This window comes from Lutra lutra, chromosome 15, assembly GCF_902655055.1.
Source record: "Lutra lutra chromosome 15, mLutLut1.2, whole genome shotgun sequence".
Lineage (NCBI taxonomy): Eukaryota > Metazoa > Chordata > Mammalia > Carnivora > Mustelidae > Lutra > Lutra lutra.
Window position 1 is genome coordinate 22,324,728 of NC_062292.1, and position 11,240 is coordinate 22,335,967.

Sequence of the window (11,240 nt, forward strand, 5' to 3'; positions counted from 1 at the left end):
TTTAGCCTACAAAGCAGGAGGTTGCATACAGTTCTACCTAGTACTATTCATATGGACTGAGTTTGGATTGAGTCTACCTCCAAATCTTGGCTCTTTTAACTGGGTAGCATTGCCATTTCTGCAAAATGTTTGAAATGTATTGCTTGGCCATTTTTGAGAAGTATATTTTCTTATTTTCTGTGGTTAAATAAGGAAAATTTTGAGTTACTCTTTTTGATATTTTGCATTGCAGTCTATAGGACCATTGAGAGAGGAAAAGAGGTGTTGATAAAGATTCATCTGGAAACAATGTGTAGGATGGATTGGAAAAGAGGCTTATGTAGAGAGACAAAGTATGAGAGGAGCCAGTAGACCAGGTGGAAGCATTGAATTCAAAGGGAAAAAAATGACCAGGGTAACAACTTCTCCACCCTTGCTAGAGGGCCAGATCACTCCTTGCCTTTTGGGACAATCCAGCCTTGCCCAGGTTTTTTTAAAGGACGATCAGTAAGTAATCAGACCTGATACCCCATCTGATGACTCAGTTATTATACAATGAGAGTGAGTCACTTCTCACTTGTCTACATTTTCTCTCTGGGCCGTCTTTTCTTATTCCATAGCCTAGACTGCCAACTGAGTGGCAATGATATGCAAATCTTTATCTCTTGCCCCAACCTCTCTCTTGGCCATAGATTCTGCCTAAATGAGGATGGAAGAGCTTCACCTGGTTGTCCCAGAAGCACCTCCAACTCTGAGGTGAGCTCATAGATTTCCCCACTAATTGGATCTTTCCTGTATCTCTATAATTTGTTAATAGCATGCTAGAGCTTCATTTTAGATGATTCCTTCAAATCCATCCTCAACATCTAATCTGTTCCTCTAACCTGTATGTTTGTTTGCTTTTTTAAAAATCTCCTACATATCTCCTTCTTCCTATTTCCATTGCCAATGTTCAGCTGCATGCTAATTTATACAGTGACTTCTTTCCTAAACTTTGTTTTAAAATACACGCTTCAGGGGCACCTGGATGGCTCAGATGGTTAAGTGTCTGACATTGGCTCATGTCATGATCCTGGGGTCCGCTCATTGCACCTGACATCCGGCTCCCTGGTCAGTGGAGAGTCTGCTTTTCCCTCTCCACACACCCCCACCCCCAGCTCATGGGCATGCACTCTCTCTCAAATGAATAAATTTTTTTTTTAATCTAAAATACACTTTCCAAATAAACTACTACTATTTCCCCCCTTCAGAAATCATCAGAGACTCAGTTTCAAACTCCTACTCTGCCTTATTTTCACTACCTATTTACTGCTAAATGTTCTAGCTTCATCTCCTGCATTCTCTCCCATGTATTTTTTTCATTTCTCTTATGATTTCTAGGCAAAAAGGATTGTCAACTTTCCAAACATGTCTATTTTGTTATGCCTCCATGCCTGTATGCAGATTTTCCTTCCACCTAGAATGTCCTTTCCTCCACCTCCGCCACACCTCGTACCCTGCCTCGTCCACCTGGTTCTCTTAGTCATACTGAAAACAGCTTTTCCATCTTCTCCTTGAATCCTTCCCACACCTCCTTCCCTTTCCCCCAGGCAGAGTGACTTGCTCCCTCTTCTCTTCTCTACTCCCAAATACCTTCTTTAGCATCTATATTGCATTAATTACCTCATTATATAATAAGTCTTTGCTCCATAGATTGTATCTTCCTGAGAGTCAGATCTTGAATGGATGAATGAATGAGGGAGTCTGAGCCAATTTTATTTCCTTTTTATGATATGTAAGTAACTTAAAACTGAACCATTGAAATGTAACTGATATTTTCAGGAATCTGTGAAACATTCACAAACTGTTGTGGCTCAACCCGGACAAGGACCAACTAAAAAAGGGGCGGCAAGTTTCTCTTCTTACTTTCTGTGATTAAATAAAGAGAATCTTGAGTCAATCTTTTGTTATTTTGTTTTGCAGTCTGTAGGACTTTTAAAAATGTATTCAGTGTTCAAAACAAAACAGAAAAGATCGGAATAAAATTGCAAATTATGGGTGTGCTTAAGAACCATTTATGATATGATATACAGTAAGGTAGTTGATTGGCCAGAAGACTGTGAGAGCACAAAGTGCCCTCGAGGACAGTTTTCCACTTGGTTGTTTGTTATCTGCATGATCTTTTAGTTACTCTCAGTTATGTTGATTTGACAAAAAAAATTTTTTTTTTTAAATTTTGTCCTTACTTTTCTATTTCATGCTGTCATAGAGGAGGTCTTCCATCTTTGTGTGTGTGTGTGTGTGTGTGTGTGTATATATATATATATATATATTCATTGATGATTAATAAATGTATTTCATTGATTAGTTGAGAGTTAAACCAATAAAAAAGGTCTTTTAAAAAATGTCATTTCTACTATCCAGAGTTCTGGATCAGAGTGTTTAAAGACAAGAACTCAAAATTTCATCATTATTTTTCAGACAGTTTTGAGCAATTATTATTTCTTCATGTGTTACAGAGCTACATTCCATTTCTCTTTATTTGTGGGCTCATTTCTTGAACCACTGGGAAGTAAGAGTAAAGAAGGATCTCTTCTTCCCTCTTCTAAGGAAATGCTAACCTTCCAAAGGAATATTCCTCTAATTGGAGCCAAATCTTAAACATTGTTGGACCACATTTAGCTGTAGTTGGGGGTATATGGTATATAAGGTCCTGCACTTACTTATGAATCTCCCTTGTTCCTCTTGTACCATGAAACAAGAGCCAGAGAGAGTGTTGAAGGGTCTTCTCCAAAGGTAATCCTAGTCATCGTATTCTTTCTCTGCCCTTCTTAGTAACCACTAACATTCTCATCTCTTTAGTCTTCTGTAGCAGGTGGTCAACTTGAAGTTAGTAAGACACTAAAATATGGATTGATACTTAAACTAGTGAAAAAAGCACTTAAAGTAATCCTTTTCACCAGGTCACATTCATTAACACAGCTAACCAGACATCTCTGCATTGGAATTCAAGTACAGGACCAGCTAATAATAAACTGGTAACTTTTTTACTCTTTTCCCTGGATCATTGTGAGTATTTTTTTCTATGTGGAAATCATGTGAGAAGAAACAACCAGACAAAGACTAGGTTGAAGTATTCCTAAGTTTCTTGGCTATAATACCATATAAGAATCCCCCAAACTCACATGATCATTCATCACAAGTTTTTGGAGACTTTGTTTTTATTGTCCTCATTATCTTCTTTTTAAAAATATTTTATTTATTCATTTGAAGAGAAAGACACAGAGAGAGAGGGAACACAAGCAGGGGGTGTGGGAGAGGTAGAAGCAAGCTTCCCGCAGAGCAGGGAGCCCAAAGTAGGCCTCCATCCCAGGACCCTGGGATCATGACCTGAGCCAAAGGCAGACGCTTAACGACTGAGCCACCCAGGTGCCCCTGTCCTCATTATCTTCTGTTGTCGTCATCATTGTCGTCATCAATCATAATCATCATTTAGATATTACCGGGAGTTTCCATGGCTGAAATCACAGAATAAGAAAATGTTGGAAGAAACTGGGATCTGAGATGGTTTTATTTACTTATTTTTAAGATTTTATTTATTTGAGAGAGAGAGAGCAAAAGAGGAGGAAGGGTCAGAGGGAGAAGCAGACTCCCCACTGAGCAGGGAGCGTGATGCACGATTCAATCCTAGGAATCCAGGATCATGACCTGAGCTAAAAGCATTGGTTTAACTGACTGAGCCATGCAGGCCCCCCTGAGATGGTTTTAAGTGTAAGGCTACCAGGAAAGGATAGTGACAGAATAATAATGACAAAGATCATTTTCATAATAACATTAACAGCTAGCACTTGTTGGATATTTAGTTTATATCAGACTCTGTGGTCGTTGTCTTATCTATGTGATTTTCCTAATTCTCAAAACAACTCTATGAAGTAGGTACTATTATTTCCATTACATAGATTAGAAAACTAATGGCTAGAAAAGTTAAGTAATTTTCCCAAAGTCCAAAATGACACTAGTGTTCAGTATTATGTTAATTTGAGCATTTGAAAGGAAAGCGATGACTTTATAAATCTTTGAAGATATATGTTCTCATCAACCATACAAGCACAATTTGAAAAAGGGCTAAGCACAAATATAACTTTATGGAAATTTTTGGTATGATATATTCATTCAAATAAAATACTGACTTAGACATCTGTCTTTATTTGGAAAGTCAGTATTCTTTTATTTAGAGTTATATCCTAATTAAAGTTATATCCTAACTAAAGTTATAAATTGTTGAATTTCAATTTTGCCTCTAGCTCTGCTTACTATAAAAGCCTATGGGTTTCTTTTAGTGCATAGTATCTGAACTCCAAGCATTTATTAATATGTAAAAACATCATACTCTTTGCTATACATTTCTGGACTATCTTCTGAAGAATATGTAGTCTGTGCATTTTTTAAAGACTATTTTATTCTTTGAGTGAAGCCATCCAGATTTACCGAGTTGACCTTTGGAATTACACATTAGCCTACATTGAAAAATATTAGCCAAGCATTCCTTTTTTGTGACACCACATAGTGTTCATTTATGAACTCAAGACCAGGAATAGTTGGGCCTTTCTTGGTGGGAGTTTTATAGCCATGAGGCAGATTTATGGTGTCCCAGTGTTACTGTGTATCAATAGTAGGAGAACTGGAGTAACAGAATATTTTGGTACTCTGGACTCTGGTAGAACTATTTCTTTTTTTTTTTTTTTTAAAGATTTTATTTATTTATTTGACAGAGAGAGATCACAAGTAGATGGAGAGGAGAGAGAGAGATGGAGGCAGAGAGAGAGAGAGAGGGAAGCAGGCTCCCCGCTGAGCAGAGAGCCCGATGTGGGCCTCGATCCCAGGACCCTGAGATCATGACCTGAGCCGAAGGCAGCAGCTTAACCCACTGAGCCACCCAGGCGCCCTGGTAGAACTATTTCTAACAATTATTTCTTTGACATGTCAAGATCTTGATCAGTAATGTTATCTATAGCAACTTGGTGAAAAGGAGAGATTCTTTGAAGGTGGAATATAGTAGAATTAAGGAGATTATTTTTAAAGGAACTTACAGTTACGAGTTTCAAGTGCTTCATTTTAGAAGCCGCTATAAGCTCCATCACCTCTACTGCTGGAGAACATCTTGTATTAACTATTTCCATTCAGTAGTGCGCTGCACATATCGACTGAATATTGTTAAGAGCCATTAAATGTACTTTTTTTTTTTTTTTAAGCAATATAACAAATGACCATGTGGAGGAAACAACTGAGAATTGGATAGGAAGACATGTGCTTAACTGCAGTCTAATGTAGGATTTTCATCAAAGGTCATTTTTCTCTTTAGGACCATCATAAATTGGTGAATAACATAAAGCAGCCAGGGCAGTGTTTATGCTTGAATTTTATATTTCAACTTCTCTAACACCACTAATAGAAATTTTTATCATGATTTTTTTTCCAAAAGGATTTATCTGCATAAAAGGTTTGTAAAATAAGGTTAATAAAATAGAAAATCAGAGCAAAGGGAGAAAATAAAATGAAAATATCCTAACTCTATAATAATTTACACAGTTGAACTTCACGTTTATTTCAGAGCTTCCTGACATACAAAATGGGACGAAAAAGAGGAAAATACGGTCAGTTACAGCAGTTTTTTTTTTTTTACCTATTATAGCATAACTGACATTATATTACAAAGCAAACATTATTAATTATTTTAAGGGACAAGGCAGGAAACAGAGGCGCCTGCATTATCTACCCTGAGATCCAGATAACCTGAGGGCTGAAAAGATCAATATTTGGGCACGCCTATAAACACTCCAGGGTATACTCATGAGCCAAGGCAACATGGCTGGAAAATCTGTTACATAGTTTACATTATTAGAGAAAAGGTTGTCTCCTAGTTTCCCTGGGGGGAGGGGGAAGCACTTTTCCTTCATCTAAATTCTAAAATACTACATTTATCACACTGAGAATAATAAGAATAGATTTCTTAGATTCACAGTTAATATTGGCACAGTCATTCACTTTTGGTGTTAATTAATGTAATGATGCACCATTAATAGAGAATTCTGTTTCCATTTAGTTCGGCTTTCACTGTTTCTAGACACAGTCTCATCCGATGTGGCAGGTTACAGCATAATCCAGTTCTCCAAAGGAATTTCTCAGAGTAGGAGATGTAGGGCTTCCTTCCTTGCTTTCTAATAGAAGACACATGATTTCCCTTGGAGAGTGTGAAGACCAGCCAGTTCTTCAGCTACGGCAATGATGTATGAGTATGTGTTCTGCCATTGCCCTACCCTTCCAAACCCTATGAATGGCGTGAAAGGGCAGGGCGCTGCAACTTGATGCCTGCAGGAAAAGGGAGACAGATTTTCGTGTAAATGTAGACTTTTGCATAATGAACCAATATACAAGCTTCCAAGTTGTGCAAGTTGTAACGGGTAGTATTTTGGAAACAAACATAAAGGTATAATCAGCTACTAAGATACATAAGCAGAATATGTGGAAAATGTTTTTCTCCTAGAGGGCCTTGTTGAGGGGCGTGGAAAGGAGCTTTTAAAATGAGGGAGACACTAAATCCTGTTGCCATGCATGGTTGAAAAAGTAAACAGTATACACACTCCCAGGGCTTTTCTTTAAAGAGTCTGGATTGGAATGAGAACAGCAGATCTCACATCCAACTCTTACCATGAAAAGCAGAGGAACTAACTCAAGCCGAGAAGACCATGTCAACTGGTAGCTTGGCTTAAAGTTAAGGGAACAGTATTATAAGAGCTAATATTTATTAGGTAGATGATATTTCCTCCTGGATATTTTTTAATAGCTTAGTTTGAAGTAATATGATTTTTTTTTTAAAAGGGTTTTGTTTTTTTTTTAAACTATTGGATTAGAAAACTATCTTCATCCAGTTGGAATATCCACTGCTATTACAAATCACCTTAACACATTGTGGAGAATTGGTGTTCAGGGTGTTATGGCCTAAACTGTGTTGCTCCCAAATTCAAATGTTGAAATCCTAACCCCTGGTACCTCAGAATGTGACTGTATTTAGCACTAGGACCTTATAGATGTAATTAAGGTAAAATTAGGTCATAGGGGTGGACCCTAATCCAATATGACTGGTATTCTTATAAGAAAAGGAGATTAGGACACAGGCATGTACATGTGCAGAGGAAAAGATCAGGTAAGGACTCAGGGAGAAGGCAGCCATCTGCAAGCCAAGGAGAGAGGCCTCAGGAGAAACCAAACCACTTGGCACTTACAACATTTCAGCCTTCAGAACTGTGAGAAAATAAATATGGGTTGTTTAAGCCACCCAGCATGTGGAATTTTGTTATGGCAGCCTTAGAGTATGAAGACACAGGGTATGAAATTTTAAAAATGACCTAGCAAATGTTTTCTGATTTTTAAAAGAATAATTTTCAATATGTCTGCTTTAAAGAATAAAATTCATGGGGCGCCTGGGTGGCTCAGTCAGTTAAGTGTCTGCCCTCGGCCCAGGTCATGATCTCAAGGTCCTGGTATTGAGCCCCACATTGGGCTCCCTGCTCAATGGGGAGCCTGCTTCCCCCCTCCCTCTGCCTGCTGCTCCCCCTGCTTGAGCTCTCCCTCTCTCTAATAAATAAATAAAGTCTTAAAAAAAAAAAGAATAAAATTCACAACTTTCTTCTGAAGTTGGCTGAAGATTCAGAGCTCTTCAGTTTAAATAAGGGTCTCCCTGGCTGGACTGTAAGTTCCTTCAAAAAAGTTGCTGAGCCATGTTCTTGTTTTTTGTGCGTTCTCTGGGTGATACCACATATTAAGGTACTCACTCTTGAACTTAATTCTTTGATTTTTCATAAAGGAGAAGAAAGTGAATTCTGCAAACTATAAACCAAGAATCTTGCCCTCAATTTGAATCAGAAATTGAGAAAGAATTTATACAAAGATGATTAAAATTTAGTATGGTACCACTAGTAATAAGGAATGTGAGCCTAATCACTCCCTCTTTGGGTCATTATTTCAATGACATTGGACATTACTGTCTAGCTCTTGAAAGACTCTCCAACTTTGACTTCTAAAACATTGCTTTTATCTCTCTTACCTCCTTGATAAGAGCTTCTCTGTCTCCTTCCCTTGCTTTTCCTTTTCTAGGTCCCTGTCAAAGCTGTTGGAGTAACCATTACATTGAATAAGCACACCTCTTGGTATAATTAAAATAAAACTTTTGTTATTAAAAGAACCTCTAAAATTTATCTATAGGGCAATCTTGCCCTATCCTGGATGGAAATTGATGACATTCACACCCCTTTTCTATTACATCTTAGAATTTCAGGAACTTAGAAGGTGAGCAGTGGTAATGCTGGGAGTCACCTGTTCCTGCTTGATTCCTTCCACTGTTCTCCTTGGTCAAGCTTTTCCATGTGCTGCCTGCACTCTGAGATCAATCCTTAGAGCCCTAGGAGCTGAGAGGAAAAAAAAAAAGTTCCTATTGATCTGGATTTATAAGCCAATTCCAGCCTAGGTCATATGCCAGACTTTTACCAACTCTAAACTTATCTGCTGCTTTGAGGTATGGGGCTGGAACTCAGCAAAGGACATTTCTCAGATTCTTTTGTCTGCTAGTTTCTTTTCAGCTTTGATGAATGGGAGGCACTAGAGGAGCATTAGAAGGCAACAGGAGGGGAAAAGGAATTTCTTCCCCTTCCCCCAGCTGCCATTTCATCACTCCAGCAGCTGGGGAAAGTGGCTCCAGCTTCCAGCTTCTTTCCGAACTCCCCCACTCCCTTCCGGAGTTCCTTAGAGGAACCAGCAACTACCAGGACGTGTTCCCTCAGTGGTTGGAGCTAATCATTGCTCTTTTTTTTTTTTCCCTTGAGTTTTTTTGTTTTTGTTTGTTTTGTTTTGTTTTTTTTTTTTTGTAATTTTCCCTTGAGTTTTAGCAGCATTCTTTTTTTTTTAATTAATGTCTTTTCAGTGTAACAGAATTCATTGTTTATGCACCACACCCAGTGCTCCATGCCATATGTGCCCTCCATAATACCCATCACCTGGCTCCCCCAACCTCCCACCCCCCACCCCTTCAGAACCCTCAGATTGTTTTTCAGAGTCCATAGTCTCTCATGGTTCATCTCCCCCTCCAATTTCCCTCATCTCCCTTCTCCTCTCCATCTCCCTATGTCCTCCTTGTTATTTGTTATGCTCCACAAATAAGTGAGGCCGTATGATAATTGACTCTCTCTGCTTGACTTATTTCACTCAGCATAATCTCTTCCAGTCCCGTCCATGTTGATACAAAAGTTGGGTATTCATCCTTTCTGATGGAGGCATAATACTCCATAGTGTATATGGACCACATCTTCCTTATCCATTCGTCCGTTGAGGGCATCTTGGTTCTTTACACAGTTTGGCGACCGTGGCAATTGCTGCTATGAACATTGGGGTACAGATGGCCCTTCTTTTCACTACATCTGTATCTTTGGGATAAATACCCAGTAGTGCAATTGCAGGGTCATAGGGAAGCTCTATTTTTAATTTCTTAAGGAATCTCCACACTGTTCTCCAAAGTGGCTACACCAACTTGCATTCCCACCAACAGTGTAAGAGGGTTCCCCTTTCTCCACATCCTCTCCAACACGTTGTTTCCTGTCTTGCTAATTTTGGCCATTCTAACTGGTGTAAGGTGGTATCTCAATGTGGTTTTAATTTGAATCTCCCTGATGGCTAGTGATGATGAACATTTTTTCATGTGTCTGATAGCCATTTGTATGTCTTCATTGGAGAAGTGTTCTTGGATCGGTAGAATAAACATTGCTAAAATGTCTATACTGCCTAGAGCAATCTATACTTTTAATGCCATTCCGATCAAAATTCCACCGGTATTTTTCAAAGAGCTGGAGCAAATGATCCTAAAATTTGTACGGAATCAGAAGAGACCCCGAATTGCTAAGGAAATGTTGAAGAAGAAAAACAAAACTGGGGGCATCACGTTACCCGATTTCAAGCTTTACTACAAAGCTGTGATTACCAAGACAGCATGGTACTGGCATAAAAACAGACATATAGACAACTGGAACAGAGTAGAGAGCCCAGATATGGACCCTCAACTCTATGGTCAAATAATCTTCCTCAAAGCAGGAAAAAATATACAGTGAAAAAAAGACAGTCTCTTCAATAAATGGTGCTGGGAAAATTGGACAGCTATAAGCAGAAGAATGAAACTCGACCATTCTCTTACACCATACACAAAGATAAACTCGAAATGGATAAAAGACCTCAACTTGAGACAGGAATCCATCAGAATCCTAGAGGAGAACATAGAACTCTTCAATATCAGCCACAGCAACTTCTTTCAAGATATGTCTCCAAAGGCAAAGGAAACAAAAGCGAAAATGAACTTTTGGGACTTCATCAAGATCAAAAGCTTCTGCACAGCAAAAGGAAATAGTCAACAAAACAAAGAGGCAACCCACGGAATGGTAGAAGATGTTTGCAAATGACAGTACAGACAAAAGGCTAATATCCAGGATCACACAAACAGATAATCATGTCAAAAAATCGGCAGAAGACATGAACAGACACTTCTCCAATGAAGACATACAAATGGCTATCAGACACATAACCATTGTTCTGATTCATGTTGCCTACCAGGCAAGCCGGGATCTAGCTAGCCAAATCTCAAAAGTCTGCCCCCTAGTGGGAGATCTTCCCCTGCAGCTTAGAGCCCCAGGCCTACAGAGTCTCCTCCCATGAACTCTTGAGTCTATACCCCTTTTTGCTTCTGCAGACCAAAAGTTATTTTCTCTTTCAGCCTTTTTATGCTTATGGAAAGCCTTCTCTGGGTTAACTCCTTCTCTCTTTGAAATACCCAGTATAGTTTCTGATTACTTTCTTGGCCCGTGAGTTACACAGGTCATGGGTTCAAGCACCAATTGCTGAAGCCAGAGACTGGCCAGAGTTCGTCAACCCTGGGACTTTTGTAGCTGAGAGCATGATCTTTTATTAGAAAAAAGGATAGGTAGGGAGGATGGTACTAGAGGACAGCTCTGAGACGGAAACTGTAGTTATCATAGTAAAAAACAGCTTTCTATTTTTTCATGGTAAATTAGGGAAAGGAAAAAGAATAGTAACTGAAAAGTAGAGAGTGGGTGTAAGGGAAGAGTTCTGTTCAGAGATGGACATGCATGTTTAAATGCTGGTGGGAAGGACTAATACACATGCAGAGGCAAAAGGACCAGAGAAAGAAGAGATAATGGATGGTGTTGGGCTCAAAAGAGAGTGGG